This window comes from Echiichthys vipera (genome assembly GCF_963691815.1).
Source record: "Echiichthys vipera genome assembly, chromosome: 10".
In the NCBI taxonomy this organism is placed as follows: Eukaryota; Metazoa; Chordata; class Actinopteri; order Perciformes; family Trachinidae; genus Echiichthys; species Echiichthys vipera.
The window spans coordinates 28,757,615-28,773,168 of record NC_139835.1 but is presented as its reverse complement, the minus strand read 5'-3'; positions in this window follow the sequence as shown (position 1 = coordinate 28,773,168).

Below are 15,554 nucleotides of genomic sequence, written 5' to 3'. Positions count from 1 at the left end.
TAGAAAACATGGATGGATGTAAACAACGATTTAAAATAATGGGAAAGTTTTGCTAAAGTGTCGAGGAAACACGACGTTCCTGTAACAGAATGGTAGCACACAGTTTCCTCAAACATGTGGTACATACGCATAAGGTCTTTATCTTTCTAATACTTCATTAATTCATCTTCATCCTCTTGTCCCTGTCGGGGTCGCGAGGGGCTGGAGTCGATCCCAGCTGACATCGGGTGTGAGGCGGGGTCCACCCTGGACAGGACGCCAGTCTATCACAGGACACATAGAGACGAACAGAGACAGACAACCATTCACACCTACGGGTGATTTAGAGTCATCAATGAACCGAACACCTGCACGTCTTTGGACTGTGGGAGGAAACCGGAGAACCCAGAGAAAACCCACGCAGACACGGGGACAACATGCAAACTCCACACAGAAGGGCCCCAGCCAGGGCGAGAACTGGAAACCTTTTCGCTATGAGGCGGCAGTGCTAACCACTACAGCACCGTGACGCTCTTTTTAATACTTCCCTCTTTACAATTACCTGGGCAGTGTTTCTTTGAGTCTTCTTTGTCACTCCAAAGACAGTAGCTGGTCCACCTTAAAGGCTCATTTCTGCGCTACGTTAGATACACTTACGGATACGGATGGAGCTTTGTTGTCTCTGTTTTCTCTGTAGTTTCCCGCGTTCCTGTTTCCTTGTCCTGTTCCCTGATTGTCTGTTGTTTCCTCGTTCCTACTCCTCAGTGCTCCTGTTAAATATTTGTTTGTACTTTTACCCCGTGACCGTGTCTGCATTTGGGTCCAGTCTCCCAGTGTTATTTCCCCACATCGTTCATGACAGAACATCTCTATTTACGCACGAAATGAGAGCATAAATGAGCCTTAAAGGTCCGTCCACTTTAGTGAGCCTGTTGTTGTTAGCTTAGCTAACTCCAATCACTTGAATCTGCCGTTAGCAATCAAAGTCATGGATTGGGTTGTAACATTTATCCACCCACAATAAACTGTACGCACTCTGCACTGCTGTGTTCAAAAATACTAACTCAGTCACACACAGTTAGTGACACAGAGAGCAGAAACGTCAGCAAAACACAACATATTTGTCTCTCTCACTCACATTAAGCACACAAACACATAAGGAGTTATTCCTTAAGTACCTCTCTTATCAAAAAGGGACCACGCCCTTTTTTTCAAATCTTAACCAAGTCGTCTTGTTGCCTATATTTAACCATTGCAGTCACTACTCTCTGTTCTACAGTGTTAGCTCTAACCTCATATTGTATAATCATATCATTTGAATCGTTGTGCGTAGGTTTTCCAGTGAAGCGCGACCGTTTTTCAGGCCAAATATGTTCTAAGTGAAGGTGGATGAACCTTCCAGCAGCTCTGCTTCTTTATTCATAATGTCAACACTTGAGTGACGCTCATTACAATAATGAGTCAAACAGAGGTAGCGATTTGCATCAGGCAGCAAACCCACAGCGAAGCCTTTGAAAACAGTGATGCTGCTGTTAAAGACAAACACGCCGCGGTGAGCCGGTGAGACGGCGAATCCTCTGCTCCGAGATGAAAGAGAGCAAAGTACCAAACAGGCAACTTTGTTTTGATAAATGAGAGAATGAAACTCCAGTTATCTGTGAAATAACTTATTCGGCTCATTAATAAAACATGTAAATGAGCTAGATGAAAAGAAAAGCCACTTAGAAAATTAGCATATATGCTGTAAAACTATAAGGCCATATGGATAAGCACTTATTACGTTATTGTTCATTGCTCCAGAAAGGAAGGCACTCTCCCATCGGCTATACTACACTCACCACATTCATGTCAGCAAGCTAACAGGGCTAATCACTCTTTTTATAACTGCTTTCTCTTTGATCTGATACAGTGTGTTGAAATATTTAATAATAACATAATTAGCACAAACGCCTCACTCTATCAGTTGTTATTTTCTAATGAATATTTATATTTTAAAGTCCCCCTTCACTCTATAATGTGATTTTCTTGTCTGTCCTCTATAGTGTTTTGTATCTGAGCAGAGTTCATCACTAGAGAGGTGTTTTCACATCATCTGTGCACTTCTGAAATCTGATATTCAAACATATCACGAGCCGCTTTAGTTGTAACGTCACTAACCCATAAAACAATCACTGTCTAATGTGTGAAACACTGTTCAACCAGTTCAGAGTGGACTGTCTGTACAGAGAAGAGTACTGTAGCTCAGCCACTCACAGTCACAAGCTAACAAGCTAACAAATAAAACACACTAATAAAATATGCTAACTTCACTTAATGCAAATTTAATCTTTCTTGCATTTCTGGAACCTTCTACTAGTGAATTCGGGGGAGTTAGAGGTCTGAAACCTCTGACTTCCCATGGCACTTAAACGCAGCATGAGCAGCGAAAGTGAAACGGAGCGACGATGACGCAGGAAGCTCGGCAAATCACTTTATTCTGACAAAAATAAAACTATTTGAAAATGTATTATTTTTATGTTTGAACACCTGGTGTATTTCTTTGACATTTTAGTGTGACATACGGTTCATTTAAAGATTACAAAAGGAAAAGTGTAAAACCGCCAGAAAGGTAAGAATAGCGTTAACATTCTGATATTTCTGCTAGTCAGACTCCTCATCTGAGTCTGGGTCTGACTGACACCAGGTTCAGGACGCTGTAACTATAACTTAGTTGGATATTGCTAACGTTAGCTGCATGGGCAAATGGCTCGGCCTCCGTGTTAAAACATGTAGGCCTATGGCTAATTCTCTCCGATGTGTTAAGTCATCTCGATGGGAGGATTGGGTGCTTCTCTTTTACCCTGGGGTTTTTGTCAACCTCAGAGAGGAGCTAGAATGTAGCCACACACAAGGAGAGTCTCAACGTAGCGTGAGCACGAGCTGAGGTGAGGCCAGATCAAGACCCAACCACAGCGACTTCCTGGTTGATCCAATAAGGAAGTGCAAAAAATGTCAGTTCTCTGAGTGTCCACTAGGGGCAGGTTTCATAACAGAGCAGTTTCTCATTGACCCCCATGTTAAACAGGCCGTTTACACAGCATCATTAAACCTGTTTAAGGACAAAAGAACATTCTAGTCTGTGTGTTTAGCTCATATCTCCATGACAACACTGAGGGGGCTGAAGTTTTTTGTACCAGGCTAGTTTTTATTTTATTGGAGGTTAAAGTTTATGAATAATTAGGGGCGTGGCCTCTTGAGTGACAGCTAGCCTCTGACCCTCACTTCTCCTCGGAGGTAAACATCAGCCAGATGGACGTACGCCCCTCCTCCCAACGTCACATACATGCCCTTTTTGGTAAATTTAGCATATTTCGAAAAGCATACACATTATAATAAAATTATAATATATTATATTCCACAGTCTGGTTTTCTAACACTAATGCCTATTTTCATTGTCGATTAATCAGTCGAATATTTTTTTGATTAATCATTTAATTGTTTGGTCTTTAATGTGTCAGAAAAATGTGAAAAATGTGGATCGGTGTTTCCAAAAGCCCAAAATGATGTCCTTAAGTGTCTTGTTTCGTCGACAACTCAAAGATATTCAGTTCACTGTCACAGCGGAATAAAGAAACCAGGAAATATTCACATTTAAGAACCTGAAATCAGAGAATTTGGACTTTTTTTATATTAGAAAATGACTAAAACTGATTAATCTATTATCAAAACAGTCGATTAATCGTTACATCTCTACTATTTTGTTTGATTTCAGTGGAGTCCGGCATGTTTTAGGTTTCAGCACCTGAGTCTAACGATCTGCTCGTTATCAAGCAGCTGAAGCGCGTCGAGGGTTTGATGATCATTCGACTCAGGTGCTGGTGCAGAGAGAAGCCTGAATTATGCAGGGCAGAGCTGGACACTCTCTTTGATAGTTGTTTCTGGCATGGACATCATTTCCCTGCGCTGTTGTACTGTGTGTGTGTGTGCGATTGCGTGTGTGACAAATAAACGTTGATGTTGCCCGGAGGCACATACAGTACAATTACTTTCTGTGTAAAGTCATGTTCTCGTTCTCCAGACTACTTAATTAAGCCGCAGAGGAGTTTGAATCTTAATGGGGATTATTACCATAATTTGGTCATCATCTCAGATCTAAGAGATTATATCCATATATAATAGAGGGAAAACATTTGCTGTGAAACTTTAATTGCATGTGACTAACTTTGAACAGGTTTCAAACCAGGAACAGTGGAATAACTTTATTATATTTACTATATATATATATATAGTTTTTGTTAAATGTTTGTTTTTCTCAGCGAACGCCGTCACAAAGAAGTAGTTCACAGAGATAAAAATAAAAAGCCTGATCTAACGTGACATCATGTGAGTTGCTCCAACGTGCCCGCTTGAGTTTTCATGTCAAAACAACTCATTTTACAAAAACGCTGGAAATGATGCGACACAGGCAGGTGACGCACCTGACAGGAATCACAGGTTATACGATGCTATTTTGGGCGAGCGGCGCCTAATGCTCCAAGGGCATGCTAATGCACTTTTGGTATTTTTGTTGCCAGAGGTTACGGTTGGAATCCATTATCATATATTATAGATGGCTGTGGAGCCGGTTTCACTTGTGCGCGATCACACCTGCTGCTTTCAATCCCCTTTTAAAGGATGTCCTCTCCCCGTCACGGCCCGTACTGACAATTTGGCGATGGAGTAGCGAGTCGGAACCAGCACTCCTTAAAGGGATAGTGTGGTAGTTTCCTGAAGTGAGGTTGTATGAGGTACTTTCCCTCAGTCAGTGTGTTAACTTCAGTAGATGACGGTTGGCACGCCACCAGTTTGGAGAAGCATGCAGGAGTAGCGACATGGAAGCTTCTGGGGGCAGCAGCAAAAAGTACTTTAGTCACCTTTAAAGAAAAAAATCCATATCAGCTCAAACGTGTGCTATGTTTAGAATATTTTGTACCACTTTGCCGTTGGACAGCCCTTCCCTTTGGCCCGTCATTGTTCTCAACATATTCCTAAATGTCCTATATAAATAAGCTTGGCTTGCATAAGTGCATCTGTGCAATCAGACTGTGTTACGCCACATATCAGCTGTTTGGGTCAGAAATAAAACGAGTGATTATAACAGCAAGGACGCAATTGCATTCACCGCGGAGACGAGGGAGAGAGAGGGAGAGAGAGAGAGACTTTCTTTTCTGACAGCAAGGTTAAGCTGCAAAGATATTCTTCGCATAGTGTACAAGGGCCTGTAATGGCTCACTCTGTAAGGACTTGACTTAAGGTCCTGCATATGAACCGAGTATGGAGAGTCCCTTGAGCAAGGCACCGTATGTGTTATATTTAATATTTATGAAAAACTGAAACTGAAATGAATTTTCTCTAGATGCCTTTTTTTTCTCCAGGTGGCAAATATAAGTTTCTCTCCTGTCCTCGTCCACAGTCGTACATTTCTGAGCTTCCGTGTCTGTCCTCCGATCTGCTTCTCCAAATTTGCGGACTGTCGACCACAATCAACTGTAGGTACTGAAATAGACTGGCTATGGATAAGTACGTCATGCAACCCAACCCATTCTCATGACATCTTGTCACATACGGACGTTTTGTCAGGACTCTTTGGCGTCACTTGTCAATGGGCAGCGTATCCCTGCACGTCTAAAGCACGATGCTCCAGGTCAGGGGGAACACATCGTTTACGTTGTGAACGCGTATAACTACGTGGTTAGCTTTAAGCAACATCACCACCTGGTTACTGTTAGGACAATAAGAGCATCTGCAATTAAACTACAGTGACACACGGGACATGAACCACGTCTCCTGGGTGTAAGTCTGATTTTTGTCTGACCCATCCATCACCCCAGCCTCCCTCCTTACGTGGAGTTTGGCGCTCTTAATCCTGAAGCGTCCTGCTCTGAAGTGTCTTATTTCACCGCGGTAGGCTCTGCGGCTGAAATTCTTCTTCGGCATCCTCATGCGTTTGACGCCCAACGCAGAGGCGCGTGACAAAACGATGACATGTGACGCCCTGGGAATGAGAGCGGGCTGTTTAACCCCGCTTCCCCGCAGAGGTTGAAGTCAAATTTCTGGACTTTAATGTGCAATGGACTGATTTGATTGTTTCAAATTCATACTTAAACGTATGAATCATTTGTATTTACGCGGCTGCAGCTCATTATGTTTCATCTTATCGTTGGGACTGATTCCTCTCGGCCAGTTACTCTGCAGGGTTTTGAACACCGCAGGAATCGAAAGCAATTTCCACATTCTGCAGTTTGCAACGAGCTCAAACTCACCTCACATGGGCAGAGGCCCTGTCACTCTTCTATTTCGGTGACAAACGGGGACACGCACCAACACACCATCTGTGCAGCATTAAGGCGCTATAGAGGCTGTCATGATTGACAAAACTAGTAACAGCGGCACCCATTCCAAACTCCTGTCTGGCTGTGGGTCGCTGGAGATGAAGAGTGATGGCCTGTCACTCGGGCTCTCGGCATATGACTCGGGTGCGGCTTCAGACGAGAGGAAACAAGCTCATCTCTGGTGCTGGTGGGGATGACAACATGCCACATGCTTGATAATAGCGCCCTCAGTTTAGGGAATAAACAGAGGGATGTTTATAATGAGATTGTGCTGCAGGGCCTCTGATGGTCCCACGCTGCAGGAGTCTGAACACACCATTTAGTTTGCATGCCTGCACTATAATATACAGGCCCGAAGCTTTTGAAGCTATTTACTTATCTGCAAAGAGAGGAATTACAGGGGAGATGGGAGAAGGTATCAGGGGGATTACATCAATCGAGGTGTGCAGGTAAATAAAGACACATGGTTACAAGCACTGAATGTTCAATGCAGAATCACAGCGTCGGCATTTAACTAACATGCCTTTTTTTTAACATCTATGAAGTTTAATAAGAAAGGAGGAGAGGATAATTGTAACGGCAGCAGTGGGAATTGCCAAATCTTTAAAACGTTTAAAATAACATAATGAGGGTAGCATGAAATATGCATCAGAAGCTTTATTGTATAGCTCCCGCCCACATTATCAGAAACATTCACTTCCTGTTAGACGGCACAGCGTAGGGCGTCATAATTTGCCTGAAATGTCAAAGCTATTCAGTGATTCACAGTTTACTCAATAACTTCATTAACTGTTATGGGGATTTTTTTGCATGTTTGTAATTTATAATCTTTATCGTGTCAGACGTTAACCCTGCATCTCCTTTTGTTAACCTTATCCTATGGCTAAAATGATTGCGTGCTCAGGCATGACTGCCACATGACATGAGATAATTTCAGGAGACATTGTGTCATCTGTGATCCGTACATCCTGCAAGATAGGGCCTGACCCGTCTTTATTACTCACATTTACAGTGCCTGAAAAAAGTCATGATACCCTTTTGATGTAGACACTTTTTTTGTTTTACAGCCTGAAATATTAATACATTAAAAAAAATACAAAAAATGAAAAACTAGAATAGCAGGGTTGGGAAAGTGATGAATTCCCAGATGTAATACTTTGTGGAGGCACCTTTTTCTTTAATCACAGCCATCAGTCTGTTTGGATGTGTCTCTACCAGCTTTGTGCACCTAGACAATTCAACCCCATTCTTCCTGCAGAACTGTTCCAGTTCAGTCAAATGTTGTGGTGAGCAGTGATGGACTGCACTCTTCAAGTCCATCCACAGATGTTCTGTAGGATTTAGGTCAGGGCTCTGACTCGGCCACTCTAGGACATTCACCTCCCTGTCCTTTAGCCACTGTGTTGTTTTTATGGTGGTGGGTTTTGGGTCGTTGAACCACCTGCCCATTTTAGAGTGTCTAACAGAGGGCTGCAGGTTTTCCTCAAGAATGTGGGTGGACTTGGCAGCATCCATTTTCCCTTCAACCCTGACCAACTGACCAGTCCCTGCTGAAGAGAAACAAGCCCCAACATAATCCTGCACCCACCACGCTTCACTGTAGGGATGCTGTGTTTTGGGTGGTTCCATTTTGGTCTCATCTGACCATAAAACCTTTTGCCACATGGCAGCAGAATCATTAATATGTTTCTTGGCATACTGTAAACAAGACTCAGTGTGACATTTTTTCAGAAGAGGCTTCGTTCTTGCCACCTTGCCAAACATGTAGAACTTGTGAAATTGTCGTCACATGCACATATTGAACAACCTCTGCCATTAAGACTTGTAACTCCCTCAAGGTCACCATGAGCCTCTTGGCAGCTTCCCTGATCGATCTTTACCTGGCTCAGTCATCCAGTTTGGAGGGGCGGCCAGATCTAGGCGAGGTCTGGGTGGATCCATATGCCATCTACTTCTGGACAATACTCTGAATGATACTCCGAGGGATAGTTAAAGCCTTTGAAATCTTTTTAGATCCTTCTCCTAGCTTGTGCGTATACACAACTTTACCCTAGAGCTCTTTTGAAAGCATCTTTCCAACCATGGTGAATTCTTTGTCTTACCATGCACGACTAGGAGAGGAATCAGGTGGAGGTCAATTAGCTTGGTGTGTAATCTGGAAGGTGATTCCTTAAACCTGAGAATGGTTATAATGGTTATTCTAAAGGGACTGAAAAACGTTTCACTTGAATGTTGTTAGGCAAAATGTGTAAATCATGCAGGAAAAACATATATTTTTTAATATATTATCATTTCAGGCTGTAAAACGAAAAAAGGGACTATTTCAAAAGGGGATCATGTCTTTCTATAGGCACTTTATGCTGTTTGGAGATCTTGAGATGACAAGTCTGAGAGGATGTTTTGTTTTATCTCAAGACGTCATTCAGCTGAGCTTGCCCTCGTGACCTTTATGTGCAGTATGAATCCTGCTTAAAAGGGAGATCTCTACTAGACTCAGGGTTGTTCCTGCTGACTCTGGGCTTTGTGCATGACATGGCAGGGGTTGAAAATTGTTTTTGTCTGCAGAGAAGAATACTTTCTCAAATAAACCTTGGAGAAAAGACTGATCCTGTCTGTTGATCTTTGTTGAATAGACTCATTACCACAACACTATTCATCTAAAAACATTTTTGGGGCGGTTCCCAATGAACATAAACCTGTTGTAAAAGTCTGTTCTTTGTTCACTTTGTCCGACAATGACAGGCTGTTAAAATTGTAGTGCCCTCGCCAGGAAATTGATTATAATTGACATTTAAGGACAGCGAAATTGATAAGGCTATTTAGTGCGGTGTAATTGGATTTCTTGACAACCCGTCTAAGTCTTTGCCTGCTGCATCGGTGCTCTGGTGTTGTTACGTGATGCCTGATGTCTGATGTCTGCGGCGATGTTAGTGATTGCATGTTATCAGAATTAAACAGACTGTCCTCCGAAGACAGTTCACATTTGAGTTGGTTGGACGGGTCAACAAAACATCGGACTTTGTCAGGAGAGACCGCTTCCTTGCTTCCTGTTTTCTATAGACGCTCGGTATTTGTTCCTCTTAACCGCCACCACGATTATACCCAACCAATTAGGTTTCATTTGAACCAAAAGCAAAAATTCATCACAAATTACATATTTTGTCATGAGTATGACATCACTCTCTGAACACATCGGCTATCGACGTGACGTTTTAGCTTCTGCGGGAGAATATTGTCGGAGGTGGCAGCTGAACTAAGACCTCTCTTAGTTAGACAACACGATCACACACTTAGACACGCCCACTGTAGGAGCCATATTGCTCATTTGTTTTTTGTGCACATGTATGCCCATAGTTGAGGTGTTTGTTAAGGCCTCAGGTTTTCTATAAAGTTATGTCGGGGATAATCAGCGCAGGTGCGTGCACCAGGAAGCCATGCATTTTTTGACCGTGCCATATTGTGTAACGGCTTGTAACAAGCGGGTTTATTGTGAGTTTATTGTGAATGAAATACTTGTGCCTAACCGGTATAAAATTAAGCATCACAAAAGGAAAGGTAACTGTTTGGACAATCTACTGTGTGACACTTCACCTTGTTGTGCACCAGCACGTGTACAAACGAGGCGGAGCCAAAGTCTGACAAGATGGCGACTCCCATAGGTGAGGACGATTGGATCAAGTTGAGAGAACAGACCTCGACGGAGAGGCTACATCCACTTTTGTACGGTTTATGGTTCAAGCCAATGAGTCGTCCAAAAGAACCACTTTGGTCGCAAACGCCACATCACGACAGATTCTGCAGTTTATATGCAGTGTATAGCATCAAGAGTACCGTATTAAAACATGGGAACATGTTGGAGATACACATTAAAGAAAGTGTTCAAAGAGACACCGCTCACTCAAAGTGAATGGAGAGAGATGAGGATGCCTCTCCTCAGACATGTAGACGTATTCATGTTCTATTTACAGCATCAAGAGCGAGAATCCAGTTCACAGTTTGCAGTGTGTCTACACCGTTTCGGGCCTTATTGTGAGAAATGCCACATGCATATCTGTCCGCATATGAATAATGGGAAAACATGTAATTACATCACCGAGGCGCCTTGGGATAAACCCTGTACTTGTGTTTAAATTAATTCTTCAGATGCCCTCTGCTTGACATTTCTGTGAGGAAGCAGGAGCCCAATCACGCTATCGCTGTTGAAAACCGCCCCATGGGGCAGAACAAGCCTAAAGCGAAAAATATTTTCCCACCGGCTCATACCTGCTTTCCCCTGTACTCCACCTGTATCAGCTCAGCCCCCCAAGGTGTCCTTCTCCCTGTTTACTGACAGACCAGAGGCCTCACATGATTAATCACTGCGGAGACACAGCAGTTCACTAGTTAAAACAACAGCAGCTCCCAGCTCCTTCACCTCTACCAAGGTTAATTAGCATCAGTGTCTCACTCTTAATTACATTACCAGTTTCCAGGGAGCAGATAAGAATAATCATAAAGATCTCTGACAGAGCCAATTGCTTTTTACTTATTCACAAAAAGGGGGTTGGCTTAAGAAAACACTCAATTATTAAGCAGGTGTTGGTTGAAATGCTTTGCGGGTATAACTTAGCAAAGGAGCATGTGCCCCAAGAGTGACGCAGTTTCAGCTCCTATTACAACGCACTCATTTGGGGTATTTAGCCGCGCTCTGGAGCCGGTAGTGTTGGTTGGTGGGTTTCCATGAGAAGATTAATTCAAATGTCTTTTGTGAACCTCTGACTTTTCCTCCAGCACCACCGGCAGGTTCACACGCAGTTCAAAGTAACAACAACAATTCTTTACTGTGTCTATATTCATTGTTTTCCTCTGTTTTCACTGTTTGCTTTTGTATTCATTTGCGTTTAAATTTGGTGTGTTAAGCACTTTGAAGTGTAACTTAAAGGTTGAATATGGAGAATGAGCAGAACAACGCTATCTAGTAACGTAGTCGCAACAGCCAAAAATAATTTCAGCAGTCGGGTTGCCAGGTTGGTCAGACCCGGCCCAGTAGCCTACAGGAGACCGGAGTCAGTTTGAGCCTGTTTGATCCCGTCCCCTCTGACAAATCACACCATAAAAACAAGGATTAGAGGAGTTTGACTCACAGTTAGCATTAGCCGTTAGCAATATCCATTAGCATTAGCCGTTACAGCTAAGTAAACATGAAAGTTAGCTTACCGATCAAGGAGAAACGTAGCCATGATACAAAAATATAATTATTACCTTGTTTATGGTCTAGATAATCTCAAATACTTGATTTAGTTGCAATAAATAACAGCAGAAAAGATGGAAGACAAAACCATGATTATTACATAGATATGTTTATGACTTTATACTATTTGTGTCATTTTGACTTTAAGAATAAGAACCGATGGGAAAGAAACATTTCAACCATCCAAGTAATCCAAAACAAGCCCACTTCACCACCTCTGGAGGAGCAGTGGAGGAAAAATGGAAACCATATTCCGACTAAAGAAACTCATTTTCATTTACTTTGATAAATCCGTCAGACTGCATTTGACATCCCTCACACTGAACTTAATTGTCTGGAAACTGTAATTACGACTGGATATGGTTAATTGCCAATTAATTAGAGTTGCATTGCTACCGCCAGCCCTCTCCCCGTAAGTTCAAATGACCCCTGAGGGTGGTGAGATGGAGGGAATAGATTAGAAAGTAACTTCTCTTCGATCAGAAAAACGGCAGACGGAGACGACTTCTCCGACCTTGTTGGAGAATCTCAGTTTAATGCGACTCCTGGCAGCTGCCTGCTCTAAAAATAAGCTTTGCTTGTTCCCACACTGTGAATATGAGATTGTCATATCACCTCCTCTTCCCATAACAATTAATCAAGTGATGAAATGATGTTAGCCTTTCCCCAGGAATCAGAACGGCTGACACTATTGTGAGGAAATTGCCTTTTGAGAAATGGCTGTATTCCCCGCTACAATATCCCAGTCAGTCCTGAGAGAATCCTTTTCTTTCTGCAACAGCATTGTGCCAACAAAATTCTGGTAGCAGTCTTAAGCGAGCAGGGCTGTGCAGAGTGGTGTTATTTCAGACTAAGGGATACATGCTTTCGCTGGCTGTTTGTTCCCAATCAGTGGAGAGGAAAATTCACCACTGAACCATCACTCAATACAATAACTATCATTCTTTGCTCGTCTGAACGCTGTTTCTGTTGATGACTGTTTCTAACAGTGAACGGCAGCTATCCCCCCAAACAAACGGCTCAGTGCAAATGCCACATAGCGTCTACGTTTAGTCTGTGCTAAGTGGCCCTCAGTCTAATGCAACTGATTTAAATGTTGCCGTTTCATGCTCAAAGATACCTTTACCCAGTCATGTTGCTAGCTAGTGAAAACATTCGGGGCTGAAGCTCAGAAGTTAGAGTCCTTTTCAAAATTTTGAAATCAGGCTGATGAACATCACGGGTACAAGCGGCCGAAATGGGTTTTCTCTTGAGCTGGAGTCTCCCATAGAGAGAGGGTGAGAAGTTCAGCATCCGTGAGGAACTCGGAGTAGAGCAGCTGCTGCTTTGCGTTGAAAGGAGCCAGTTGAGGTGGTTCAGGATCATCTAGTATGGATGAACCCTGGGCGCCTCCCTAGGTAGGTGTTCGAGGCACGTCCAGCTGGGAGGAGGCCTCGGGGAAGACCCAGGACCAGGTGGAGAGATTAGATCTCCACACTGGCCTGGGAACGCCTTGGGATCCCCCAGTTAGAGCTGGTTAATGTGGCCCGGGAAAGGGAAGTTTAGGGTCCCCTGCTAAAGCTGCTGCTCCCGCGACCCGACCCCAGGTAAGCGGATGAAGATGAGATGATGAGGCTGATGAACATGCAATCGTAACGCAGTTTGAGAAGGACTAGAAAGACCAATGGCCATGTGTGACTCCGGTCGGGGCAGGCCTACTGAGTAGCTTAACGCTTATGTCAAGGATAGGATAGCTGATACAACCTACAGCCTCATAAACCCCATCATGCATCGACCTAATCTCAAGTGTCTCCTGAAACTGTGCAAACTAGAAGCCATCACTGCTCTGACAGACGGTTTGCACGTAGAATTTTATGCATCACCTTAAAAAAAAACTTTTATTCAGGAGATTTGTAGCCATGCCATTGTGGGAAAAAAAAGAAAGTCAAGAGATTAACCACCAGCCACCTGTCACCCAGTCTGCTTTAAGTTTGATCCTGAAGTTATCAGTTGTTAGTGTGGACACATCAGATTTTGCAGTATTTACTGCTACAGTGTTGCCTCAGTGGCTCTGTAATGCAGCCACATAAAAGTCTACTGTACTGGGCTATTTTCCTCCTCATCATTATTATTATCATATTTTCACGGCACAGAGGTCCGAGGCTATTCCCGAGAGATCCAGGGCTATAACCCCGAATGCTCAGGTCTAACGACAGCCCGCCTTTAGCCGTATTTTGTGCTTCTCCTAGAACATGATTACATGCACAGGGGACACGTGATTAATGTTGTGAAGTCAAACAAAGTATGTGGTTAGCTTGAGGCAACGAAATTTATTTGTTAGGGTTGGAAAAAGATCGTAGGTGGGGTTAAAATAAGTGCGTTTGTGACGTCCCACCTCCTCCTTACGCAGACTTTTGTTGCACTCGGAGCACTGCGCTCCGGGCGCCTCATTATGCCAGTTGAAAGCCCCGTGTCTTTCATACGCTCAAGGGTGTCTAGCTCTTCACCAAATACATAAAAAGGTCTATCCTGAGGCATTTATTAGTTTCTGGGGGAAAACTGTACAATTCTCCAAAACTACTGTACCTCTGAACTCTCAGTTTAACCAACTCACACACATTTGGGCTACTCAAAGCAATCTTCTTTTGATAACAAATGTAATATTTCTTCCACTTCCATTCACTGCGCCACCCCTGAAAGAGTCTGGAGACCCCCCGGAGACGCCCGCCTTTCCACTTTGAAAAACTCTGACCTAGAATAAGCTATGAAGTGGGTGTTTTTTTTTTGCGAAATGACTTTTAAATGATATACATGCAGTGTGACAGAGTTTTATAAAGAGCCTGGGTGAATAACTGAATTCACTTACAAATCTTTTTTTTCTCATTGCCTTAAATGAGTCAAGCTAAAGAGTAAGATAATTATACAGAAATGTGCAGGGCTAATGCACGTTTAGCTTCGTCACACTTAAAAGGGTATAAGTGACAGCAAAAGGGAAAAGGATGTAGTGAAGGAACCAAATCAAAGAGAACATGAGAGGCTGTCAGCGACCCAGATGGCTAAAGTAAACAGTGACACTCGCGGTAATTGAGATGCCTCGAGACGGCTCTGGAAATGATCTGTCGGAGATTGGACTTGGAGGGGGTTTACGTATCATAAAGGGACAGAGACACATTTCCTCTTGGTTTGGTTTTTGTGAATGCGCGGAGGTGTCTTGGCAGTCAGCAATATTCCATCTAAATGAGTTTGCTCTCGTCTCCGGGAAGCCAAATCTATAAAGCAGTTACTTTGGCATTTAGAAAATCCATTTACCATGATTGAAACTATCCAGCTGAAACCACTACAGTCAGTCAAGTCAGTCAGTCTTTTCATTCTCAAGAGCCGGTGCGTCTCACATGCATTGAGAAGAGGCAATCTCCATATCAATACACAAAAATGACATTCTTACTATTATGCCAATAGAGTGTTGAACCCTTGAAACTGGTACACATGGGACTGCAAGAGTGACAGCGAGGTTTGAAGCACATGAAATAGCGAATGCATTGCCACGGCAAGGCTAATCCCACAGGGGACTAGTTCTACAATCATATTTTTTGTGTGTTTTGGCAAGCGTAACCTCCTGCACAGAGATATCGCTTAATTATTGGTAGAGCTTTAGTGGAAGATTCACTCCAGGCTGCTTGTTTCCAACGCCAGATTATTAAAAAATATGAAACTATAGCAACACGTCTTCATAACGAAACAACAGGCGAGGTTGTTTGCCAGTGATCCCCTGAATGGCACATGTGACCGTTTTATTTAATGTCTTGAAACGGTCACAGTTTTAAAAACGTGGTTAACGCAGTGTGACGTTATGTAATCTCTTAGAGTGATCACATCTGTCAAGGTCAAATCCATCACCACGCACGGATGATTATTTTAACCCAATTTTCAAACTGTTACTGTACAAATCAAATTGCTCTACCGTCTATAATTACAATAGACTTTAATACTGTACTGTATATTTAAAGAAAAGCTAA